Source organism: Macaca nemestrina, chromosome 2, assembly GCF_043159975.1.
Source record: "Macaca nemestrina isolate mMacNem1 chromosome 2, mMacNem.hap1, whole genome shotgun sequence".
Lineage (NCBI taxonomy): Eukaryota > Metazoa > Chordata > Mammalia > Primates > Cercopithecidae > Macaca > Macaca nemestrina.
The window spans coordinates 200126899-200153506 of NC_092126.1; the positions used below are offsets into that span (position 1 = coordinate 200126899).

Below are 26608 nucleotides of genomic sequence, written 5' to 3' on the forward strand. Positions count from 1 at the left end.
CTTTGCAGTAATTTTAAAGTTACATGACCCAAAAATGTTCAGGGCAGTGAAATACATCAATAGTGCAGTACATTAGTGACTTGCAGTGGCAAAATGTGTGAAAGTGTGTCATTTCATATAATTGTTTGTGTTTTTCCTTATGTAGGAAGAGTATCATTCCACTCTTAAAATTATAGATTAAATTTGAGAAAAGAGGTACTTAGTTTAAATTCTTACATTTCTGGAGTTTGTTTCCTTTTATTAAAATGGCAAATAGGTTTCAAAGGTACAAGTACTGTTAAATGTATCCAGACAAGCATGGGAAAATATTTAATAAAATTAAAGCACACCCAGACACACCTTGGATTCCCATACATATGTTGAAATCTCAAGGCAGATTTACAAGAACAGAAAGTATTATTTGATCTGGGAGATCAACAAATAGAGGAGAGCTTCCCCAATCACAAATCACTATTAACTTCTAACTGCTTCTGGGCTGGAAAACCAGATATGGTTTCTCAGGATATCAATGTCTTCCTAAACCGGATCCAAAGAGGAGACACAGACTGAATCAGATAAAATCTTTCCTCTGACCTTTGCTTATTCCTTTGGATCCGTGATGACTTAACACTTAAACCTGAATCATATTGCATTTCCCTGTGTCAATATTAATAGCTGTATATATCTGTAATGATTATTTTATACCAAACACTATTCTTAATGTTTCATAGTTACTAAGATGTTTAATTATTGTAACATCCCTATAGGTAAATAGTATTATTTTCACAATTTCATTTTATAGATAAAGAAATTGAAGCAAAGAGAATAGTTTACATGACCAATGTCATGTAACTGTGTAAGTGAGGAAGCCAGAATTCAAACCAAGAAAGTCAGCTCCAGAAATCGTGCTCTTAACCGATATTCTAATCTGCCTAAAAAACACCATCAGACAAACTCCAATTTTTATTTCTTTCTTGGAATAGAGACTAAAAGGTTGTTATGTAAAAATGCTATCCCCCCCTTTAATTTCATATTTTATTTCTTGTTTCCACTAATCCATAAATGAAATTAGATTCCACTTATGAAGCTTAAGAAAGTCAGGAGCCAGATTTCAAATTTTATATGCACAGAAATACCTCTGGCTCCACAACTAGGGAAGGTTAGTGCTAGAGGTTAGCAATTAAACTTAAATGAGACTCACATAAAACAAAGTCAAAATTAAGGAATCCAATTTGGCAATATGTGGTGTTTTAGAAGTCTTATGTTCTCTCCAAACCACCTTGTCCTCAGGGAAATTCATTAACTTACAACCAGACTTGTGGTAGATCCACTTCAATTTACACATGTATATGTACCCTTTCTGTAGTTGCAGTTTTCAGTTAGGTAAATACTTCAGATAAACAGCATCATTATTTTTTTCTTGTGTAACTGAGGATAATTGTAGAAATTATAACTAAATTCTATATAAACCATGACCTCCTTGTAATTACTCCAATTAATGTTTTTAATTGACATAATGATTTGCTTTTTAGCTGACTACCTGAGGCATTTCCATTAACTCTCTGACATGAAACACAGACTGCAAGTGCTCATGGGATGGACGTCTAACAGGTTTTTGCCCCTTAAATATGTAGAGAAGCCTCTTAACTTACAGACAGGATGGGCTCTCAAAGGTGGTTGTCACTGCCTTTGTAAATCCAGAGAAACCTTATTCAGGCACGTGCCCTCACTACTTGCTAGAGTCAGGAAAAGAAGAGAGCAGTAGAGCATGTTTCTAGTAATTTTTTAGGTGGAAATTTCTCGGGTACTTTTTCTTACTGTTTCTGTGTAGCATTGGGACCTTACACTAACGGTTATGAAGACAAACTCCTCCGGAAGCAGAAATAAAGATAAATGTAATGATTCTAGAAATTGGGCTGACTTACTATCATGAGTCCCTGAATTTCCCAACTCATATCAACATGCAACAAAAGAAATCAGTTCCCTTTGACTGGAATTTAAGTTCCCAGGAACAGAGAACAATGACATTATTTCAAATACTAAATGGCTTGAAACCATAGTGCAACTCAAGGAGACTTGAACAATTCTATTAGCTCAGGGAAATTCTAGTTTCCCAGTTGGTCTGATGAACCTGCCCTGAGTGCCCTGCGAATGTCTTTCAGTCATTGATTTCCTTTACAAATGGAAATACAAACTACACATTAGCAAATTTGCTAGCAAATGTCAGTATTGCAGAAGTGGAAACAAGTTCAGATACTGGTATCGTCAGCGACATAAATAAAAGGGAAAAAACAATGAAATGTCAACATTTTGTTACCTTATGAGTCTTATCTTCTTAATAAGGGTTAGATCCCAAGAATACATTTACAGTTGAAAGACTCTATGCCAAAGACGAAGTGAATGGTAATGGGGGGATGTCAGTATTTTAATCAAAGCATCTTACATATTTGGAAAAGGTGTTAGATTTACATGTTGAGACTTACTCTGTTAATGAATTGTGCCTTACAATACTATAAGTCTGCGGTCAAAGATTGATTTGATTAGCATTTCTTCTGAAACAGTAAACAATGTGTCATCTCTCTTAAAATACAAATTTTAATATTTTATTTTTATTTTTTGTTTAAACAGAGTCTCACTCTGACACACAGGCTGGAGGGTTGTGGCAGTATCTTAACCCACTGCAACCTCCACCTCCCAGGTTTGGATGATCTTTGTGCCTCAGCCTCCTGATTAGCCGGGATTTCAGGTGTGCACCACCACACCTGGGCAATTTTTGCATTTTTATTAGAGACAGAGTTTTTCCATGTTGGCCAGGTTGGTCTCAAACTCCTGGCCTCAAGTGATCCACCTGCCTCGGACTCCCAAAATGCTGGGATTACAGGTGTGAGCCACCGTGCCCAGCCAAAAAGTTAATAATTTAGAATAGCATATGGAATAAAAGCTACATTTTTGAGTTTTTAAGCATAAAAATGAACTACTTTTCTCAAAAAATTATAAACAGAAATACTGTATGATCCAGCAATTCTACTACTAGGTCTATATCCAAAAAGGAAATAAAATCAGTATGTTGAAGATATTTCTGCACTCCTGTCTTTACTGTAGCTCTCTTCACCATACCCAAGATGCAGAATCAACCTAAATGTCCATTAATGGGTGAATGGATAAAGAAAATGTGATGTATATATACATAGTGGAATACCACTGAGTCATAAAAATAATAAAATCCTGTAATTTGCAGTGACATGGATGAACCTGGAGGGCATTATGTTCGGTGAAATAAGCTAGGCACAGAAAGACAAATAGGGCACCATTTACAAATATATGGAATGTAAATGTTGTTCTCACAGAATTCGAGAGTAGAACAGTAGTTACCGGAGGATGGGGAAAGGAGGGAGGAGGGAGGAATAGTGACAGATTGGTCAACAGGTACAAAGCTACAGTTAGATAATAGAAATATGTTCTGGTTTTCTATTGCATAGTAAGATAAGTAGAGTTAACAATAATGTATATTTCCAGATAGCTAGAAGAGAGGTTTTTGAATATTCTGATAATAAAGAAATGACACATGGTTAGGGTGACGGAATGTTACTTGCCCTGATTTGGTCATTCTACAATGTATACATGTATCCAAGTATCATGCTGTGCCCCATAAGTATGAACTTATTATAGCTGCATTATTACCAAAAATACAGTTTAACCTCTGATAATTAGTAGTCTTTTTTTTAAGTAAAGCAATGATTTTATTCATTTGCATGTTTTTTGTTTTTGTTTTTTTTCGTTGTCGTTGTTTTTTTTTTTTTTTTTTTGAGACCAAGTCTTGCTCTGTTACCTAGGCTGGAATGCAGTGGTGCGATCTCGGCTCACTGCAATCTCTGCCCCCTGGCTTCCAGCAATTCTCCTGCCTCAGCCTCCCGAGTAGCTGGGATTACAGGCACCCGCCACCATGCCCAGCTAATTTTTGTATTTTTAGTAGAGATGGGGTTTCACCATCTTGGCCAGGCTAGTCTTGAACTCCTGACCTCGTGATCCACACGCCTTGGCCTCCCAAAGTGCTGGGATTGCAGGCATGAGTCACCACGCTGTGCCCACTTGCATGGTTTCTAAGATTTATATGCTAATGACCCCCAAATCTACATCTCAAGACTTGACATATTATTTTTTCTATTATTAAAAGCTTTACGTAGAGGAGGAAGATGACTAAATTTAGTAATTCCACTCTGTTGCAAAGGTGTCTTACTTGTTGGAGTATGTGACTTGTAGATTGTGGCAAATGTGTCATAATAGACCCAGGAGGAAATAAGAGGCAGAGCTCATGACAGATCTCTAAAAGGTTGGCCAGTGGTGCTGAGAGCCCTGCTCTGCTTGGATTGTTATCGTGCCACTCAACATATTGGAGTGATATAATCCAGAGGTACTCAGCTGGATACTTGCAGAGCGAAAAATGTGGACTACAGCCCTGACACAGGGTTGGAATTCTGCTAGGCAGTTCCAGCGGAATGACAGGGGTACAAAGTAATCAAGGATACCGGTATGAGAGCAGTTGGCATGGTAAATTAGGCCTTTAGAAGGCAGAGAAGCAGAAGAATCAGGAGGAAGTTGATTGAGATAAGATGATGGAGGCAAAGGCCTAGACATTCTGATGAAATCAAGTGCCAAGTACAGGAGGTAGAAAATAGTGAAGAAAGTAAGTTCTGTTTCTTCTCGTTCTCCTTGCCACATAGGGTTGTGGTGAGGGTTAAGTTCGACTGTAGATGAGACAAGTTTAAAAGAGTTCTTGGTCCTTGTCAAATCCTCAATCAACTGGCCAGTTGTTATAGTAGTTGTAGAAGTAGTAGCAGTTTCAGTGATAGTATTAGATATGGCAGCAGCAACAGTAGTTGCATAGTGCCCTTCCTGAACTATTGCAATAACTTTTTTTTTTTTTTTTTTTTTGAGACGGAGTCTTGCTCTGTTGCGCAGGCTGGAATGCAATGGCGGGATCTTGGCTGACTGCAAGCTCCACCTCCCATGTTCAAGTGATTCTCCTGCCTCAGCCTCCTGAGTAGCTGAGATTACAGGCACCCATCACCATGCCCAACTAATTTTTGTATTTTTAGTAGAAACAGGATTTTGCCATGTTGGCCAGGCTGGTCTCGAACTCCCGGCCTCATGCAATCTGCCCACCTTGGCCTCCCAAAGTGCTGGGATTACAGGTGTGAGCCACCACGTCCAGCCTGCAGTAACTTCTTATTCGTTCCTTCAGAAACTAGCTTCTTGTGCATCCTCCACACCACCACCATAGCCCTCTGATTAAAACTTCTATTAATTTCCTATTGACTATAGAACAAATCAACATTATTTAGCTGGGTAAAAAAGGGCCGTCCGAGTTTGCTCCCAGCACCTCCATGTCCACACACTTGGAAAGAGGGATTGAACAAATAAAAACCATTGCATACAAGCATACTGAACATCTCATCTTTTTATAACATAGCAGGCACTCTCATGACTACTCCAAGTTTTGTTTCCCTCGCTGGAAATTATTTTTGTGTACATGTATGCTTCTGTGCGTGTGTGTGTGTGTGTGTTTATGTTTGTTTGTGTATTCTTTTTTCGAAGTTAATTCTTTCTGATTCAATCAGAATGATTTTTTCCTCTTTATTTACACCTTAATCATGTATCTATTATAGCATTTCCCATATAAGAGCAATTTGTCTGTCTCTCCCATTAAATTCTTAATAATTCGTCTCAACAGCTCAGGACAGTACATCATATCTAATAGTCACTAACTAAACATTTGGAGATTGAATAAATGAATGAATACTGCAGTCTGAACATAGAAAAATAGTATCTCACTGTGCTTTTACTATGGTCTTTCACTTTTAGATTATGGATAGACAGTTAAGAAAATAGTTTGTCAGTAATAAGTTGTCTCTTAACTAAAGAGTTGGTTTTAAGACTGTACAATTTTTAAAAGTTGATATGGATTCTTAACTCTTTATAATCAGTACAATATGAATAGAGTCACAAATTTAAAAGTAGTTCCACTTCCCTTTAATATGTGCCACAGTTATATTCTGTGTTGAGATTTTTGAAGGTGTATATATATGAAATTAATCTGTAACATTTGTAAGCAATAGACATCAACAAATCATTTTTAGTTAATGTAAACAATAGTAAGTAATCTTATTCGGCCGTCTTGCCCATATATATTCTATCTATATAACATGTTGGATTCCATCTATATAACTTCTTAAAATGACAAAATTATACAGTAGAAAAACAGATCACTGGCTTTCAGAGGTGAAAGAAGACTGCTGGGTGGAGGGAACAGAGTGTGACTAGAAAGGGGAAGGCACAAGGAAGTTCCTTCATAGTCACAGAGCACTTCTGTATCTTGACTATGATGGTGATTACATGAAGCTATACATGTGATTACATTTCATAGAATTATACACACATGCATTAGTGTAACTGAGTGCATGCAAAATCTTGTGAAATCTGATTAACGCCTGTAGTCCATTTGACTGTATTGCACCAATATCATTTTCCTGGTTTTGATAATGCATTAGAGTTGTGTAAGACATTACCAATGGGGAAGCTGAGCGATGGATACCTGGGACCTCTTGGTTATTTTTGTAACCTCTTGTGAGTCCACATACTTTTCCTGTGAGTCTATATGCATTTTCAAATAAAAAGTTAAAAAGAAAAAAAAAAAGGAATAGTAAGTAAAAGTGGGAGAACAGAAAAGCCAAATATATTTGCCAAGACATTGTTCAGAAATTTGTTTCTTCCTTCCTCCATGACTTTCCAGCAAGATTAGAGTATTAGAGTATTACGGAGGCCTAAGATCTAAGTTTGATCAGATACTTCAATTTCTGGTGAGTATTCCTGCCATTCAAAAGAAAGAAACTTAGCAAAAGGAATATCTAGCATCAGGATGTTCTGTTCAAAATTACCTTTGTTGGGATATTTGTGTAATCGAATTAAGTCAGCAAGGCCAGAGGAATGCTTAGAATGGCAGTTAGCTTCTTTTTATTGCAAAGACATATGTCTTGATTTGTAATTACTGGAAAAACAGGTTGCACATACTGCACTTTAAATCATCTTCCCAGCCATGGGAACTCGTACAGACATGTGTGTTAAGGACACACCGTGCCCTCCTTTTGATTTCCCAGAAGTTGGTTCTTAAAAAAGAAAAAGAAAATCAGATCTTTTCATAAGGAGTAGTCACTGGATAGTCAGCTTTTATATTGCTTTTTCTTTCATTAAAAACAAAAAAAAAGGCAAAACTTGTAACAACAAATAGCCATCCTATTCAGTTTAATTGAACAGGGATGAAATGAACACTAATCACTAAAATTTCATAGGCAAAGAACTATGAGAAGTGTTATCATAAAATAATTAGGAACATAAACTAAAAAATTGATTTTGTAAAAATAAAGTATCTTTTTTGTTTTTTTGTTCACCATTATTTAAAAATAAACAAAACGACTTTGCTAATCTGAGGAACATAGCCAGAAACCCGTGGGCTACTTAATTATTGTCAACAATATATAGGCAAGTTAAATCTGAGCGTTTGACATTTAAAAGAATAACAATTTATATCACTGATCTTTTAAAATAAATTTCAGCATGAAGTTGAGCTATCAATGGCAGCTGCCTAAACTACTTTATGCACTTTAACTAGTTTATTTTGCTCATGGTTGTCTCTGATCAAATCAGATAATATGTTTGAAGTGCATGAAGCAATATAAAACTGTAAAGCCAAATTTTTTATTTAGTCATAATTTGTATATGCCTTGTTAAGGTGTCAGATCTCATTTATATTAGCTTTTTTGATATGTAATTCATACACCGTGCAATTCACCAATTAGAAGTATATAATTTGATGGTTTTAATATACTCATACTCATTTGAAAACTTCACTGTAATCAATTTTAAAACATTTTCCACACTTCAAAAAGAAATCCCCCTGGGTGCAGCAGTGCATAACAGCTACTTTGGAAACTGAGGTGGGAGGATCAATTGAGGCCAGGAGTTAGGGGCTGTGGTACACTGTGATGGTGCCTATGAATAGCCATTACACTCTAGCCGGGGCAATATAGCAAGACCCCATCCATTAAAAAAAGGAAAGAATTCCTATAATTTTAGCTACTGCTCTTCTACTCTCCAATCCCCTCAGCCCTAAACATACACTAATCTACTTTCTGTCTATATAGATTTGCCAATTCTGAACACTTCATAGAAATGTAATCATGTATAGGTGTTTTGTGACCAGCCTCTTTAATTTAGCATGATGTTTTCAAGGTTCATACAAGTTGTAGCATGTATCCATACTTTGTTCCTTTGTTAGCCAAGTAACGTTCCATTGTATAGATATACCACATTTTATTTATCCACTCATCAGTTGATGGACATTTGGATTGTAGTTTCTACATTTTCTCTATTATGAATATAGCTACATTGAACATTTGTGTACGGTTTTTATATGGACATGTTTTCATTTCTCTTAGCAGTGGAATTCTTTTAGCTGGATCAAAATGATAACACTACGTTAAGCTTCTTGAGGAACCGACAGTGGTTTTCAAAGTGACTGTATCATATTACAATCCAGCTAGCGATGTGTGAGGATCAAACTTCTCCATATCTTTACCAACACATGCTATAGTCTGTATTTTGCATTAGAGCCATCCTAGTGCATGTGAATTGCTATCTTATTGTAGTTTTGCTTTGCATTTGCTTGATCACCATTGATGTTAAGCATCTTTTTTATGTATATAAAAAGATTGGCCATTTGTATATATCCTCTCTGGAGACATATCTGTTCAGATCCTTTGTCCATTTATTAATTGGACTATGTATCTCTTTATTATTCTGTTTTGTTAGTTATGTATTCTAAACACAGATCCTTTATCAGAGATATCATTTTAAAATATTTTCTCCCATTCTGCGGGTTGTGTTTTCACTTTCTCAATAGTGTCTTTGAAAGGTTAGTTTTGATGAAGTCCGGTTTATCTGTTTTTTCTATCGTTGCTCATGCATTTGGTGTCATATCTAGGAATCTATGGTAAAAGCCAAGGTCACATAGATTCACCTGTTTGTTTTCTCTAAGAATTTTATAGTTTTCATTCTTACATTTGATTTATTTTGAGGTAATTTTTGTACAAGATGTGAAATAAGAGCCCAGTTTTTGCATGTGGATATCCAGTTGCCCCTGAACCATTTGTTGAAAAGATTATTATTTCCCCATTGAAAAGTTTCGGCACCCTTGTTGAAAATCAGTTGAACATACACACATAGGTTTGTTTCTGGGCTCTCAATTTTATTCACCAATCTATCTAGCCTATGTCAGAATCACACTGTCTTGATTACCGTTGCTTTGGAGGTAAGCTTTGACAATGGATAATGTGTCTTCCAACTTTGTTCTTTGCAAGAATGTTTTAATTAGTCTTAGTTTCTTATCTATCTATCTATCTATCTATCTATCTATCTATCTATCTATTTTAAATGAGCTCATCAATTTCTTAAAAGAAGCCAGCTCATATTCTGATAGGGATTGAGTTGAATCTGTAGATCAATTAGGGGAATATTGCCGTCTTAACAATATTAGGTCTTCAGATCAATGAATATAGTTATTTTCCTATTTATTAAAAGCTTGTTTAATTTCTTTTAACTAATGTTTTGGAAAATTCACTCTGGGTCTTTTTTTTTTTTTTTTTTTTTTTGAGACGGAGTCTTGCTCTGTGGCCCAGGCTGGAGTGAGCGGCGCCATCTTGGCTCCCTGCAAGCTCCGCCCCCCGGGTTCCCGCCATTCTCCTGCCTCAGCCTCCCGAGGAGCTGGGACCACAGGCGCCGCCACCGCGCCCGGCTAATTGTTTGTATTTTTAGTAGAGACGGGGTTTCACTGTGTTAGCCAGGATGGTCTCGATCTCCTGACCTCGTGATCCGCCCACCTCGGCCTCCCAAAGTGCTCTCTGGGTCTTAATGCCATCACAAGCCTAAGGAAGCATTTACGTCAAGTTGATCCTCGTAGGCTAATTCTGACTTTATAATTCTGTCATCTTATTAGATGCGGTTATAATTGAAATGAATCCATAATTCATGAATGCTTATCCTAAAAGACCACAGATATTTTACTTTCGTTTGTAAAGATTTTTCGGGTTACCTTCTCTAGCATCCTCACAATAGAAAACCCCATGAACAAGACATAAACAGAGATTTAACTAGATTGTTGGACAAATATTGTTCTATACAATGTTGTTTGAATACTATTAAAGCAGTGGGTTGTTAATATTTAGATTCAATTGATATTATTTTTTCAGTTAAGCTTTCGGGTTTTCATTGCACTATTATTTAGTCATAATCAGGCCTATTTTGGAGAGGAAACTTGAAATTCTGCTTCTAAGCCTCCTATGTTCTGTCCTTTTGAAATAGGAAGAAGTATATAATCATTACATTTGCCTATGCATAAAAGTTTTGAAAGTATCCGTGTCCTTTTTCCACTCAAACATACAAAATAGGCACCTGACTGGTAGTTGTCGGTGAACAGTGTTCCATGCAGCATCGGCCGTATGAATTCCTGAGATTGTTGTCATTGGGGAGGGAAATTATTTGTTATTTAATGTGCAGCACAAACATTACCTCCAATAGGATGTCTTCTCCATATCCGAATTAGAATTTGTTTCTTTGTCCTCTACCTCTAAGTCACTTTATAAATACCTATCTTATGCCAATTTTTCCACTGTTGTGTTTCCTTGCCTGCCCCCTCAAAAAATACTGTGAACATTTGGAGGAAGACTTTGCCTCATTTTTGCATGTAGCTATAAGATAAGAGTTCATATGTAAGAGGAGCTAAACAAATGCATACATTTTAATATTTGGCCATCAACTTCGGCCATGATCAAAGGTGCTTCTGTTATTTATGTTACCTAGGTGTGTCTCAATCTAACAGAAATTATAGACCAGTACTCCATTTCACCTGAGTACATGTGTGTCTCTTCCACTTATAGCATCTTCACTTTTTTTTTTTTTTTTTGAGATGGAGTGTCTTTCTGTCTCCCAGGGTGGAGTGCAGTGGCACAATCTCGGCTCTCTGCAAACTCTGCCTCCTGGGTTCAAGCAATCCACCTGTCTCAGTCTCCCAAGTAGCTGGGATTACAAATGTGCACCACCACACCTGGCTAATTTTTCTATTTTTGGTAGAGACAGATTTCACCATGTTGGCTAAGCTCATCTGAAACTCTTGACCTCAGGTGATCTGCCCACCTTGGCCTGTCAAGGTGCTGGGATTACAGGCATGAGCCACTGCGCCACACCAACATCTTAACTTCTATTCATAACATGATACTACACTTGGTATTAAAGCTGGTGATTCATTTAGTGCCTTTGTTCAAAATGAACCTGTTCACTTCTGACTAGTGTGCTTTGCATGAGTGGGCAAGTTATTGTTCTTCTTTTAAATGTGAATGTTATATGCTGCATTTGTTGTTATATCTTAGCAAGTCTTTAAATAATTTTTCTGCTCCTGCTTATGGTGGATCACTATCAACTCACCTACTTGCCAAGTATTCTCTGATCCTGTCTCCTCTACAAGGATTCCAAGATACTATTGCCGATAATATTGCCTTGCCATTTATTGTCTGTAGTTGAAAATATTGAAATTCCTTAACATGTCAGATGTCACACTTTATCGCAATCCTGAGGCTTATAGTCAGGTTATAAGCTAAATCCATTAATTAATTTAGTGACAAATAAGCATTTATTCACTTATCATGTCATCATTATTTGATACAATGCCTTGAGAAGATAATTTAAGACTGTGTTGCATGCTGGCTAATAAATGACCTCGACCGTCATCAGAAATATTTTCAGTCCAACACACATGCTAAGATATTACAGAATTTGGGATTTTCTACAGAATCCTAATATCAAGCATATCAAATGTTCACGAGATTTTAAAGGTACACACACACATATTGAAAAGGAAAAAGTATTATAGCTTTTTTTTCTTCAATACTATTTAAGACATGTTGTGGAAATATTTAGAAAATAAATGAAACACAAAAAAAATTACAACTCTCCATCCCTCCATTCGCTTTGTATTATCAACCCCTAGGTATAAATACTGTTAAAATGGGGTTATATTTGTTTTCATGCTGTCTATTGACCTATCTATAAAGCTAAATATACACAGACAATTTTATTATAAGTAACTATATACTACTTTGTAAAACCTATTTTTTTACTTATCACTATATTATGAATTCCAAAAAGGTTATCATTAAATTGAATATTTTGACTGTGGACAATATAAATTGTCATAGTTATCATAGTACAGAAATAAAGTATTGAGTTGAAAACTATTCCAACTCTAAATGTACAGTCTAGATTTAAAAAAAAATTATTTAAAATAATTTTTAATGTAATCTATATGCATATTATCCTAGAACATGTCTTATTTTGCAACATGATCACTTTTAAAAATGATGTCTTTTGATAATCTAAAATGGTGAACAAATTTGTGAAGCTCTCCTAAGAAAACAGGTCTTCTATTTAATTTAGGAAGTTTTTATTAGAAAATTCAAGCTTTAGTTGAAAAGTTGATTCTAATAGATCATTGTAAAATTCTGAAAAGTAGATGGATCTCTACATAGAAAAAATTAATTCCTAGAAATATTCACTTAAATAATAAATATTCACTTAGATAGCTGTCCTAAAATTATATGTGTATGGACAAAAGAAAAAAAAGTAATGTTTTTTCCTAAAGAGTTAATATGTTCTGATAAAACCCATATAAAATGAAGGCAAGAGTCAGCCTGTATGTTTAAGGCAGGCATAATTCTACAATTACAATGATGTAGAAAATCCCAGCATACTTTCATTCATTCCACTTGGGTTTCAGACTCTACAAATTAAAAGTATGAGAAAATAGCATTTAGAAAACCCCTTAATTCTGGTAAGAAAAATACAACATAGTCATAATATCTTGATCATCAAAACCATTTTGGTTAAGCCACCACCAGCCCTATTTTGTAGAAATGTATTTTGTTTTAATTTTAACTCAAAAATTGGATTACAGGATTTCTCTGTAAATGTAAAAAAGAGCAATATAGAGCAATCTACATCAAAGTCAAGAAACTAAATTCAATGACAATATATCACTGCATCTCTTTACCTACGATTTGATATATAAAACTGACTTTAATTAGAACTTCTCAGAAATTATTCTTGACCTATGAATTATCCTCCATATTAGACTCTCAGAAATATTTCAGTGTGTTTACCAGTTGCAGAAAATATCATATTTAAAATCTGCGCTGTATTAATTCATCAAGTATCTACAGAGCAGCCCAGAATGCAGGATACTATAAATGCTGAAAAGATATTTTTAAATATTTAGCAAGAGAGAAAAAGCCACTGGGTTTTAATAAAACTTGAGGACAGCTTATAAACTGTTCAAAGCTGAAAGGTATGCTTCAGCAAAATTGTTCATTACCTGGGAATGTATGGCAGGGTAAGGAGAGAGTACCAGAGATTACAACTTTGCCTCTGTAGGCATTCAGTCACTCGAGCTATATCATATCATGATTAGAAAGTGGTTGTGGTAGGTTTAGATAGTTCAAGGGAAAGCAAAAACGATGTGGGTCTTTATCTCTTTTCCTATTTTGTGTGTCTAAGGGACAGTTTTTGAAAGCCACTGGGTAGTTTCCCATTCTCAGGTACCACACAGGTAATTAGACCCTGCAGTGAGAAGTGAACAAGAGCAAAACAGTCTCGAATCATTTGTACCCAGAGAGCAAAAGCCATCTAGATAAAAGGAAGAAATAAAAAAGGGAGACTGGCCAAAGCTGTCAGATTCCTCACTGAGTCACATGTCAATTGCCTACACTTCTGCTCCTGTCAGGAAAGGCATCTCAGGGTCTGTAAATGACTAAGAACAAGAAGTCCTAGGAGTAGCTGAAAGCACTATAAAGATGGAAATTAAAAACAATTTCAGAATCAAATCAAGCATAAGGAAGCAATCGGTCCAAATCCAAAGCGTATATTGTTAAATGTTTTAGTGTACACATTTCAAATATACTGAAATGTACCAAAGTTGAAAGAATAGTAAGTGAAGATTTCTAGACCTCTTCCTATTTTCAAAGTTGTTAATATTTAATCACATATATGTTATCCCTCTGTGTAGTCCGTTTTCACACTGCTATAAGGAGATACCTGAGATTGTGTAATTTCTAAAGGAAAGATGTTTAATTGACTCACAGTTCTGTGTGACTGGGGAGGCCTCAGGAAACTTACAATCATGGTGGCAGGGGAGGTAGTCACCTTCTTCACATGGCAGCAGGACAGAAAGGTGAAAGTGCAGGAAAACACTGCTATTTATGAAACCATCAGATCTCATGAGAACTCACTCACTATTATGAGACCAGCATGGGGGAACCACCCCCATAGTCCAAATGCTTCCCTCCCTTGACACGTGGGGATTACAACTGGGGATGAATTTTAAGTGGGGACACAGAACCAAACCATATCACCCTTTCTCTCTCTCTCTCTCTCTCTCTCTCACACACACACTCTCCCTCTCTCTCTCTCTCCATATATATATATACACACACACACACATATATGTGCATTTTTACAGACTTCATCATACCTAAACTAACAAAAGCATTCATTATCATAACTCAATTAACATCACACCTTAGAAAAACAACAGCAATAATTCTATATTATACACTAGTAATCCCATAAACTAATTTCCCACAAGTGTTCTGAGAATATACTTTATAGCTGCTGTTGCTGTTACTTTTAATTGTAAACAATAATCCAAATGTGATTCATTTACTGCATTTAACTATTATTCTCTTTTATTGTATAGCTTCTAAGTCTTGGCATTATTGACAAGCTGGCCAATCGTTCTTTGCTATGGAGAGAGGTGAAGGCTCTCTTTTGCATGATAGGACTCTTAGCATATCACTTGTCTGCATCTGCTAGATAATGGCAGCATTCTCCCTACCCCCAATTTGTGACCATCACAATTGTCTCCATATGTTACAGGATATAGAATATCCCCAAAAGACAAAATCACCTTGGATTAAGAACCACGGCTCTATTTTAATCTGGAAGAGTACTTCCATCTTCACCTTATGTAATTTTAGTTAGCCATGCCTGGATACAAGCCGATTTTTTTATACCCGAATTATACCAACATATACCACCATCCCTCTGTGAACAGTTTGGGAATTGCTAATCTCAATAAGAAACAATTAGCCTCTGAGCAGTCATAAAAGCCACCTGAGAAACTTGCCAAGTTCCAGTTCCTGGGCTTGTTTCCTGCATATTCTGACTTCAGTGCTGAAGTGAGACCTGCGAGTCTGAGTTTTTTATAAATACACCGAGTGATCCTTGTCCTAAGTCAAGTGTGGGAAACAAACAGCTAGGTCTTATGACACGAACCCCAAGGACCATAAAGAGTATGTACAATTGATAAAATCCTCCTTTCCTTTTTAATTATTTTAAATGTTTTTTATTCCCAGACTTTGCTCAAAGGCCACTCAGATTCATTTCTACATATTTGTCTGCTCTTCTTCCTTCCTTGGCAAATTTTCTTCTTCTCCCACTTTAATTTGGGAAAACCTATGTATAGGACCCTACCTTTCTGTATAAAATAATAGACTGTATTTAATGGTCTCAGCTGTCATCAATAGTGCAGTGTATTCCACGTTTATGTTTACTGCAGACTTCTCACTAACTTTCTCAGTGTCTCAGGTGCATTTCTGTGAAGGCTTTTATTTTAATTCTAACCTGTTAACCACAAAATTCAGCATCTTTTTTTTTTTTTGCCACGATTGCTCAGTTTCTTTATTTCAAATTCCAATTAATTATCATTGGTTGCTGGTGCGACTGCAAACTTATGCAGTCACTTTAGAGGACAGTGTCTTACAAAACTAAACATACTCTTACTGTGCAATCCAACAATCACACTCCTTGGCATTTACTCAAAGAAGCAGAAAACTTTTATCACACAAAAATCTGTGCATCTATATTCATAGATGTCAAACTTCGAAGCAAGCTAGATATCATTCAGTAAGGGAATGAATACATTTATTTTTCAATGGATAAATAAATCTAGACAATACAATATTATTCGATGCTGAAAATAAATAAGTTGTGAAAAGATGTGGAAGAAACTTAAATTCATATTACTAAGTGAAAGAAGCCAACCTGAAAAGGCTACATACTCTATGATTCCAACGATACGACATTCTGAAAAAGGTAAAACTATAAAAACAGTGAGGAGAACAATTGTTAGGGGGGTGAGAGGGGGAATGGATAAATAGGTGGAGTCCAGATGATTTTTAGGGCAGTGAAACTACTTCGCATAATACTATAGTGGTAGATACATATTATAAACATTTATTCAAACCCATAGAATGTACAATATGAAGAGTTGAATTCTAAGCTATGGACTGGATGGTAACGATGTGCGATGTAGGTCCAGCTATTGTAACAAATGTTTGACTCTGATAAGGGATGTTGATACTGGGGAAAGCTATGCATATACCTAAAGTTGTTCTAAAACAACAGCTCTATTTTAAAGATTTGATTCATCACTCCATTATTTTTCTGAGCCCATATTGACTGCCATATGTTCACTGTATCCTTTTTTCCCTCCTTTACTCTAAGATATAGTCATTATAGTCTCTTAATTCTTCCACTAGGCCAGAAGTTCTCAAACTTTTATGTTAAAACATATCACATAGGTAACTTCTTAAAATGCTCATTCCCAGTCATCACACTGAAAGTATCACATTAAAAATTTTGATATGTAGTATAGAAACGTAAATTTTTAACAAGCATTTGAAGTAATTTTGAAATTCACCATCTAGAAAGCAAGCTTTAAAAGCCATTTTTCTTTATGATGTCTGACAAATTTATCGCTTTCTCCCTTTTTCTATAACTTCAGACTTATCCTGTTCACACACAGGTTACAATAACTTCTTTGCTGGTTATCCTAATTCCAGTCTCTTTTTGCTACAATTATCCCTTTGTTGACTGCTAAAATAATCTTCTGCAAATGCCATTTTTATCACATCACTTTCCTGCTCAAGAATCAGCTACTGCTACCATATCAAGTCTAAACTCTTGGCCTATAATTCAAGGTCCTCTGTCAGCTAGCACTTTTGTACCTCTCTAATTTTATCTTTTCCCGCTACAGACTGGCTCTCCCACCCAGCTAAATCCAGCCAACTTTCCACTCTTCCTTGCTACTTTTTCCTACTTATTTCCATGGCTTTGAGTTTCCTTTCAATTGGAAAGCCCCTCTCTTTCATTTTCCCTCAACATATAGTAAACATTTATTCCTAACTCATCTGCCTCAGAAAAATTTTCTTGATTAAAATTTTCCACCTACTCATTGTACTGTTTGAATAAAAATTACCAACAGGACTATGATTCAGAAGCGTAGAAAACACAAAAAAGCCTCTAATATTAAAAAGTAGGAACAGCACATTATTTTCCCAATTAACTTTTGAAAACAAAGATTTGCTCTAATAATTCTATTAATCTGAATATTAGTGGGAAAATATATGGAACAAACTACTACAAATAGGTGGGCTAAATGTTTAATATAAGTATGGTAGTTGGAGTAAACACTATAACGAGACAATAGAACATAAAAAACCAGTAGAAGCCAGGCACAGTGGGTCCCACCTGTCATCCCAGCTAACTGGGAGGCTAACTTGGGAGGAGTGCTTGAGGCCAGGAGTTCAAGACCAGCTTTGGTACCTGGTGAGACACCTCCCACCCAAGCTGCCATTTTTTTTAATTAAGAAAAAAAAAAAGAACCAATGGTAAATTAGTGATGGAAAAAAGATAGGAACTGCTAAGATGTGAAATGAATCTGATGACAAACTACAATATCAAGTTAAAATGAGATAAGAAAGTGAAGCCTCAGTGCCTATGCAATTGAAAATGGAATCTTCTAAATCCTTCCCAGAAGCAGTTTTGCTAATGTATGAATATTGTTTTTTAATTTTATAATCATATCTCATATGTTTTAGCAACTGTTTTTCTCTTCAAAATAGCCCTTTCCTGAGCCTGTGAAGCAAAAACACTCTACCAGAAATTCCATTGGAATGACATGCTATAAGCATACTTAGTTCATTTGGTACAATCAGATTTATTTTCAAATGGTATTGGGAATTCATGAGGGTTTCTGGTTTTCTATGACCTCGTCAATACTTGGACTTACCCACCTTCCAAATTCTATTAATTCAATGGGTGCTGTACAATATCACATTGTGATTTTGCTTGTGTTTATAAAATTACTAAAGAATTTGTACATTCTGCAGTATACTTAGGAGCCATTTTGGCTACCCTATGTATGAATTTCCTAATCACATCTGCTTGACTCTTTTATAGTATCTAAAATCACTTCCCCATATTTAATCTACATCGGGCATGTTGAATCCAGAAACACCAGGTTCAGGCTCGCCTCCTCACATTTGCACATGCCAACCCTCAATATAGTTCTTGTGTACATTTCTATTTTAGCACTCTGCAGATTTTATGAAAATTGTTTATATCTGTTTTTTATAAGAGCTGGCTTTTTAAAAAACAAAACAAACAAAAATCTTCTTATTTCTAACTCCTAAGAAATAGGAGAGACATAGTAAAGGGTGGTACCAAGGTACTTTCCCTAGTGACATTTTATTCTTACCATTCTACTAGGAAAAGTTAATTTCTCTCTCTGCTAAGATGAGAAGAGCCCAAACAAGCCATCATGAGGGGTCCACTCGTGGGGGTCTGGCAGACTCTTAGAACAATCTGCAACCCACGATCACATCCACTCTGACTCTAGACCTCACACTTCCTTTCTCCTGGTAACATGAATTTTTGGAGCTCCAGAAGTTCACTCTTCCCTTATTTAAGTCATGATCCAAGTTTACCTGAAAAGGCTAAAACCCAAGACAGAGAAGGATCACAAAAGCAGGAGGCAGACACTTTGAGGACTTGTCCTGTCTTGTGACATAGCAGGGGAAGATTGTGATAGTATGAAGCAGGCTGGAATGGGCAAAGAAATGGAATTAGATATGCCTTTTGGATTGAGGCAATTTAATATCTTTTGGGTACATCCAGCTTCAAGAGAGACAAATTTATATAAGGTGATGAGAAAAAGGCCAGCAGACTGACATAACTTGGTTTTGAGAAACGAGTGACAGACACTGGGTGTGCTCTGCTGGGCGAGGCCCGCGGAGCAAACAGGCTATCACACCTGCCAAGCCAACATGGCAGGTGTGGGGCCAACATGCAGGGAACCTAGAAGCCAGAACATAGAGAGTTGGAACTTGATAGGCCTGTCATTAAATTGTAAGATCAAAGTCATTGGAGTGAAGATTAAAGTCAGCCAAGAGCCAGAAATATTCCAGACCTAGGGAAACTGGAGTGGTAAAGACACTCAACAGTAATCAAGATAAATTGTTTTAAATAACTCCCCAGTTGTAAACTTTTACTTATTTATTCACTAATAAGAAATGTATTTGGGGTGCCTTCTAAAGGTTGGTCACTGGTGTTGGTCAAAGAAATGGCAGTACGCAGACAAAATTTTGGCCTTCAAAAGAGCTTAACGCTTAGTGGGATAAGATGAAAAATACAAAAGTACAAAAGCACCTTATATAGTATGTCAGACGTGGATGAGTGCTAAGGAAAGAAAGAAATCAGGAAAGAGAACTAGAAAGTGTCTTCAGGAAGGGTTCAATTAGATTGTAATTCAACACAGGCTAACTAGGGATGATGACGACTGAGGGAATGCATGCAGGTACAAAAAGGGAGTGAGCCATGTGTGCTAGTCAGACAGAAGAGTAAGTGCAGAGGCTTGATGGCATGCAAATGTGTTATGATGTATTGTGGAAAAGCAATCGTACCACAGTAGCTGAGAAGAATGAACAAAGGGGAGAAAAGAGCACACAAGGCCAGAGAAGTAAGAGGGATGAGGAAGACCAAGCAGGCTCTTATGGTCCATTACAAAGATTTTGAGTTTTATTTACAAGGAAACTTTGAGACTATGGTGAGCCGATTTACATTTAAACCTGCTCACTTTGTCTACTATGCTGATAAGGAATTGAAGTTGAGCAAGGATGGAAGCAGAAGAAACAGGGCTATTACAATGAACCAATGGTGATATGGTGGCTCGGATCTGGGGTCTGACAATAGAAAGTGTGAAAACTTTTGAGAGTTGAGAGTCTGGACTTATTTTGAAGGTATCAGCAACAACATTTGCTGTTGAAATTAAGGATTGTAGGTGGGGAGAAAGAAAGAGAAGAGTCAAGGTTGATTTCAAACATAAAGAGTGGAGTTGCCATTTATTGAAAAAGAGAAAGGCTGGCGAGGTGTAAAATCAAAGGTTGATTTTTTAATATTCTCATTGAGAATAATTATGAGATATACAAATGGAAATAACAAATAAACAGTAGCATATCTGAGTGGAGTTCAGGTGAGAAGTAGGAATAGAGATATACATTTGAGAACCATCAATATATGCATAGTATTTAAATTCACAATAATAGAAGAAATAGTCAAGCTAGAGAGTATAGAGATAGAAAAAAGATCCAAAGGTTTTTTATTTTTTAGAAATTGAGAAGCTGAGAAGTTACCAGCAAATGAGAATGCAAAAGAACAGAGATATAGAAAGATAACTGAGAGACAAATGTCCTAGCATTCAAGTGAGGAAAATACATCAAAGGGAGGGATGGTGATACCCCCCTTAATGCTTCATGTGACAAAACTCCTCAGCATGCCCACTGAGTTACATTGAACTAAAAACTAAGCCACAATTATGAACTATATAACTGACTTTGAATCTGGTAATCAGGTGATATAATATTCTGACAAAATAGGTTAGAAATGGGCAGTAAGGTGATCATACTCAGTGTGGTAAAGTAACATTCAGGAGGGAAGGATATAAGAACCAAAATTGGAACAGTGAATTTAGCAACATGGATGTTATTGGTGACCAAGGTGCTTTTTGGATCATGAATATTATTTTTGGCAAAGTGCAAGATATATTCAATTGTATAAATCGAAAATAAGATGAGTAAGTAGAACAGCCCCATTTGTTGGCAAAACAATATGTTACTATAAAGATAAAACTGACTTTTTTTTTTTTTTCGTGCTTATCCTTGTGAAGGAAATAATTCCAAAAGAGTAACTGTTGGAATTATGTAAACAATCATGTAATTGAAATTTGTTTATAACTTCCTAATACAACCAATTTAAGATTTAAATTTATTTAAATGTTGTTTCATTATTTTGTAGAATCTTCTGAAATGTTTAATCTTGACCAGGATATTTTTCATTTCTTCTGAAATGAAATCATTTCAGAAGAAATCATTTCAGAATCATTTCAGAAATCATTAAAATGGCTCTTATTTACTGAATACCACCAAGAGCCAGGAAAATCATATTAACGTTTTCATTGTGTAGCTATACATAGGTATTATCATCATCACCTTCAGGGTAAAACAATTCTAGAATATGCCGGGTAGTAGCATTTTACATAAAGTCAGTGTTATGTAATTAGCACAACAGAGTAGGAGAGCAAGTTTCCTTGGCACAAAAAATACTTTGCTTTTCTTTTTGTTTGTTTGGTTTCATTTTTTGTTGTTATTTGAGTTCTGGTCTCACTCTGTCACCCAGGCTGGAATGCAGTGGGGCAGTCATAGCTCACTGCAGCCTCAAACTCCTGGGTTCAAACGACCCTGCCATCTCAGCCCCTGAGTGGCTGGGCCTACAGGCACACCCACCATGCCTGGCTGAGTTTGTTTGTTTGTTTTTATTGTTCATAGAGAAGTGCTCTCACTATGTCGCCCAGGCTGGTTTCAAACTCCTGGACTCCAGTTATTGCTTCTCCTCAGCTTCCCAAACTGCTGGGATTACAGACACGAGTCGCCACACCCAGCCTACACTTTGTTTTCTTAATTTTAATTCACATAATACCTGCCTTAATGCTTCACCTGACAAAAGTCCTCAGCATGTCCACTGAATTACATTGAACTAAAAACTAAGCCACAATTACGAACTATAGGAGTGACTCTGAATCTGGTAATCAGGTGATATAATATTCTGACAAAATAAGTTAGAAATGGGCAATAAGGTGATCATACTGAGTGTGGTAAAGTAACATTCAGGAGGCAAACGGGCACTTACAAGAATAAAGGTGGCAATTTGTTGAGAATTGTTTTTGAGAGAAATGTAAATCTGTTTTGAAAACATGATTAGTTCTGTTTAACAAAGGCAAAAGAAAATTAAATGCAATATTTAAAGATAGTCATCTGTATAATTTGTGCCTGGATTTCATAAGTAAATGTGCTGATATGTTTGTATAAGATTATGTAACCAAATTCCAAAGTTAACAAAAAGCAACAGCAAGCAATTACTGCATTTTTAAATTAAATACAATTAGGATCTCAACAATTTTTAAATTTTAAAGATTGAAGGCAACCCAAAATAATAATCAGAATTGATTTTGACCTTTATATATAGTGTACAATGAAATTTCTACTACAGATTTTGCTGATTTGGCATAGTAGCCCAATATTTTCTTGTATTTTATAAGCTATTTATTCAAACTAATAACAAATGAAGGATAACATTTTGTTTTGCCTTTTAAAATGTTTAGAAAGAAAAGTTTTAGTGTTTCTTGGTTATACTTAAGGCTTTAAAATTATTATAATAGTCTGTGTATTATTTTACCTATGTTAACTTTCCTTTATTATTTTGTATAATAATTTCTGAACAAGTTGCAGCACATATTTTAGCATAGCATGAGGCTTTGTAAGAAAATTGATTGGCTTATATTTAATTTGTTTAAATAAATATTTTCTATATATTTTGATAAACTATAGCTATACAATGTGATAGGGTATGAGAAAGTATGAGTAAGCCATTTTTATTAGTCCATTCTCCCACTGCTATAAATAACTGCCCAAGACTGGGTAATTTATAAAGGAAAGAGGTTTAATTGACTCACAGTTCGACATAGCTGGGGAGGCTTCAGGAAACTTACAGTCATTACAGAAGGGGAAGCAAATACATCCGTCTTCACATAGTGGTAGGAGAGAGAAGTGAGGGCCAAGTGAGGAGGGAAGCCCCTAATAAAACTATCAGATCTCATGAGACCTCACTCACTACCATGAGAACAGTACGGGGAAACTGCCTCCATGATTCAATTATCTCTGCCTGGTCCCACCCTTACACATGGGGATTATTACAACTCAAAATGAGATTGTGGGTGGAAACACAGACAAACCATATCATTCCACCCCTGGCCCCTCCCAGATATCATGTCCTCACCTTTCAAAACCCAATCACGTAATTCCAACAGTCCCCCAAAGTCTTATTTCAGCATTAACTCAAAAGTCCACAGTCCAAAGTTTCATCTGAGACAAGGCAAGTCCCTTCCGCCTATGAGCCTGTAAAATCAAAAACAAGCTGGTTACTTCCTAAATACAATGGAGGTACAGGCATTGGGTAAAGACACCCATTCCAAATGGGACAAATTGGACAAAACAAAGGGTCTACAGGCCCCACGAGAGTCCAAAATCCCATGGGGCAGTCACTGAACTTTAAAGTTCCAAAATGATCTCCTTTGACTCCATGTCTCACAGTCAGGTCATACTGATGCAAAAGGTGGGCTCCCACGGCCATAAGCAGTTCCACTCTGTGGCTTTGCAGGGCACAGCCCCCCTCCCAACTGCTTCCACAGGCTGGCTTTGAGTGTCTGCAGCTTTTACAGGTGCATAGTGCAAGCTGTCAGTGGATCTACCATTCTGGGGTCTGGAGGACTGTGGCCCTCTTTTCACAGCTTTGCTAGGTAGTGGCCCAGTGGGGACTGTGTGGGGGTTCCAACTCCACATTTCCCTTCTCCACAAGGGCTATGCCCTTGCAGCATACCTCTGCCTGGATATCCAAGTGTTTCCATACATCTTCTGAAATCTAGGTGGAGGTTCCCAAAGCTCAATTCTTCACTCGTGTGTACCCGCAGGCTCAACACCATGTGTAAGCTGCCAAGGCTTGGGGTTTGCACTCTCTGAAGCAATTGCCTGAGAAGTACGTTGGCCTCTTTCAGCCACAGCTGGAGCTGAAGCAGCTGGGATGCAGTGCATCACATACCAAAGCTACATAGAGCAGGGGGGCCTGGACCCCATCCACAAAACCCTTTTTCCCTCCTAGGCTTCAGGCCTGTGATGGGAGAGGTTGCCAGGACGGTCTCTGACATGTCCTGGAGATATTTCCCCATTGTCTTTTGATTAACATTCAACTCCTCATTACTTACGCAAATTTCTGCAATGGGCTTGAATTTGTCCCCAGAAAAAGGGTTTTTCTTTTCTATTGCATCATCAGTCTGCACATTTTTTGACCTGTTATGTTCTGCTTCCTCTTGAATGCTTTGCCACTTGGAAATTTCTGCCAGAAACCCTAAATCATCTCTTTCAAGTTCAAAGTTCCATATATATGTAGGGCAGGGGAAAAATGTCACCAGTCTCTTTGCTAAAGCACAGCAAGGGTCCCCTTTATTCTAGTTCCCAAGAAGTTCCTCAATTTCATCTAAGACCACCTCAGCCTGGACTTCATCGTCCATATCACTATCAGCATTTTGGTCAAAATCATTCAACAAGTCTCTAGGAAGTTCCAAAGTTTCCCACATCCTCCTGTCTTCTCCCAAACTCTCCAAACTGTTCCAACATCTGCCTGTTACCCAGTTCCAAAGTCGCTTCCACATTTTCAGTTATCTTTATAGCAGCACCCCACTCTCTGCGGTACAGATTTACTGTATTAGCCCATTCTCCTGCTGTGTAAAGAGCTGCTGGAGACTGTAATTTATAAAGGAAAGAGGGTTAATAGACTCACAGTTCCATATAGCTTGGGAGGCCTTGGGAAACTTACAATCAGGGCAGAAGGCGAAGGAAATAAATCATTCTTCACATGATGGCAAGAGAGAAGTGAGAGCTGAGTGAAGGAGGAAGCCCCTTATGAAACCATTCAGCTCGCATGAGACCTCACTATCATAAGAACAGCGTGAAGGAAATTGCCCCCGTGATTCAATTATCTCCACTTGGTCCCGCCCTTGATACTTCAAGATGAGATTTTGGGTGGGGACACAGCCAAGCCATATCACCATTCCTAGATAATTTATTTATCAATATGATACTGTCACTCCCTGTATAAATTTCTTGAATATATATTAACTTCTCCGATATGCTATATAAATATAGATGAGTAAAACTAATATATAGTGTATGTAGTGAATTTGTACTACAGATAATAAATATTTTTGAATTCTGATGTATCTAAAATATTTTCTTTTTTTTTTTTTTTTTTTTTGAGACGGAGTCTTGCTCTGTCACCCAGGCTGGAGTTCAGTGGCATGATCTTGGCTCATGGCAACCTCCACCTCCCAGGTTCAAGCAATTCTCCTGCCTCAGCCTCCTGAGTAGCTGGGATTACGGGCACGCACCACCATGCCTGACTAATTTTTTTTTTTTTTTTTTTTGTACTTTTAGTAGAGACAGAGTTTCACCTCATTGGCCAGGCTGGTCTCAAACACTCCTGACCTCAGGTGATCCGCCTGCCTCAGTCTCCTAAAGTGCTGGAATTACAGGCATAAGCCACCACATCCAGCCTAAAATACATTTTTTTTTTAACTTATAAAAGCAGACGCAGAAATTTCAGTATGTTAGTGAAGAAAACATTTTTTTAAAAAATGTGGTATAAAATATACGAATTAAAGATTTCTTTCAAATCTGAAACTATTATATATGCCACAAAACACCATCCTGCTAGTGCTTTCCAATATATATTTGAATCAAAGATTTTCGGATCAGTGATGTCTATAAACACATTCATGTCTTCATTGTACAGAGGGCTCCATCACACATTCATTTATTTCTTCACTGAACACAAATTTATTGACCATCTACTATAACCAGGTACTGCACCAGGAACGCGATAATCACGGAAACAGAAACCCTGCCTTCGTGGATCTAATATTTTAGTTGAGGAAGACGATGAAATAACAAAAACCAGATAATATATTAGATGGAAATGTATACATATATATACATACACACACACACATATATATGCACAAACACACACACATATATATGTTGTGTATATATATTTTAGATGGATTCTCACTCTGTCACCAGGCTGGAGTTCAGTGGTGCAATGTTTGCTCACTGCAACCTCTGCCTCATAGGTTCAACCAATTCTCCTGCCTCAGCGTCACGAGTAGCTGGGATTATAGGTGCACCACCACGCCTGGCTAATTTTTGAATTTTTAGTAGAGATGGGGTTCACCCTGTTAGCCAGGCTGGTCTCCAATTCCTAACCTCAGGTGATCCACCCACCTTGGCCTCCCAAAGTGCTGGGATTACAGGCGTGAGCCGCCACACACAGCCTAGAAGTGGTAATATTAAATGAGAGGGTCCAGTAGGCCTCGCTGAGCAAAGATCTTAAGAATGTAAAAGGGAGTTTTGCACCAATCTGGTAGCATTTACGTGCATTTTATCATGCGTTAGGCAGCCATTACTCATTTAATTCTCACAAGCAAATTGTGACCTAGGTAAAAACTCCCTTCTACAGATGAGGA

General features: G+C 36.9%; 1 protein-coding gene and 1 long non-coding RNA gene across 3 annotated transcripts in view; one reads left to right on the forward strand and one right to left on the reverse strand.

Annotated features, from left to right (window-relative positions):
* LOC139362094 (uncharacterized) overlaps positions 1-23302 on the reverse strand; it is a 102712-nt gene extending 79410 nt beyond the window's left edge. Inside the window, exon 1 of the long non-coding RNA XR_011620436.1 lies at positions 22985-23302. This is a non-coding gene — a long non-coding RNA (uncharacterized lncRNA). The remainder of the gene's footprint in view (positions 1-22984) is intronic.
* The window catches only part of LOC105485564 (roundabout guidance receptor 1), a 1159905-nt gene that overhangs the window by 412867 nt on the left and 720430 nt on the right, over positions 1-26608 (forward strand). The window lies entirely within an intron of this gene.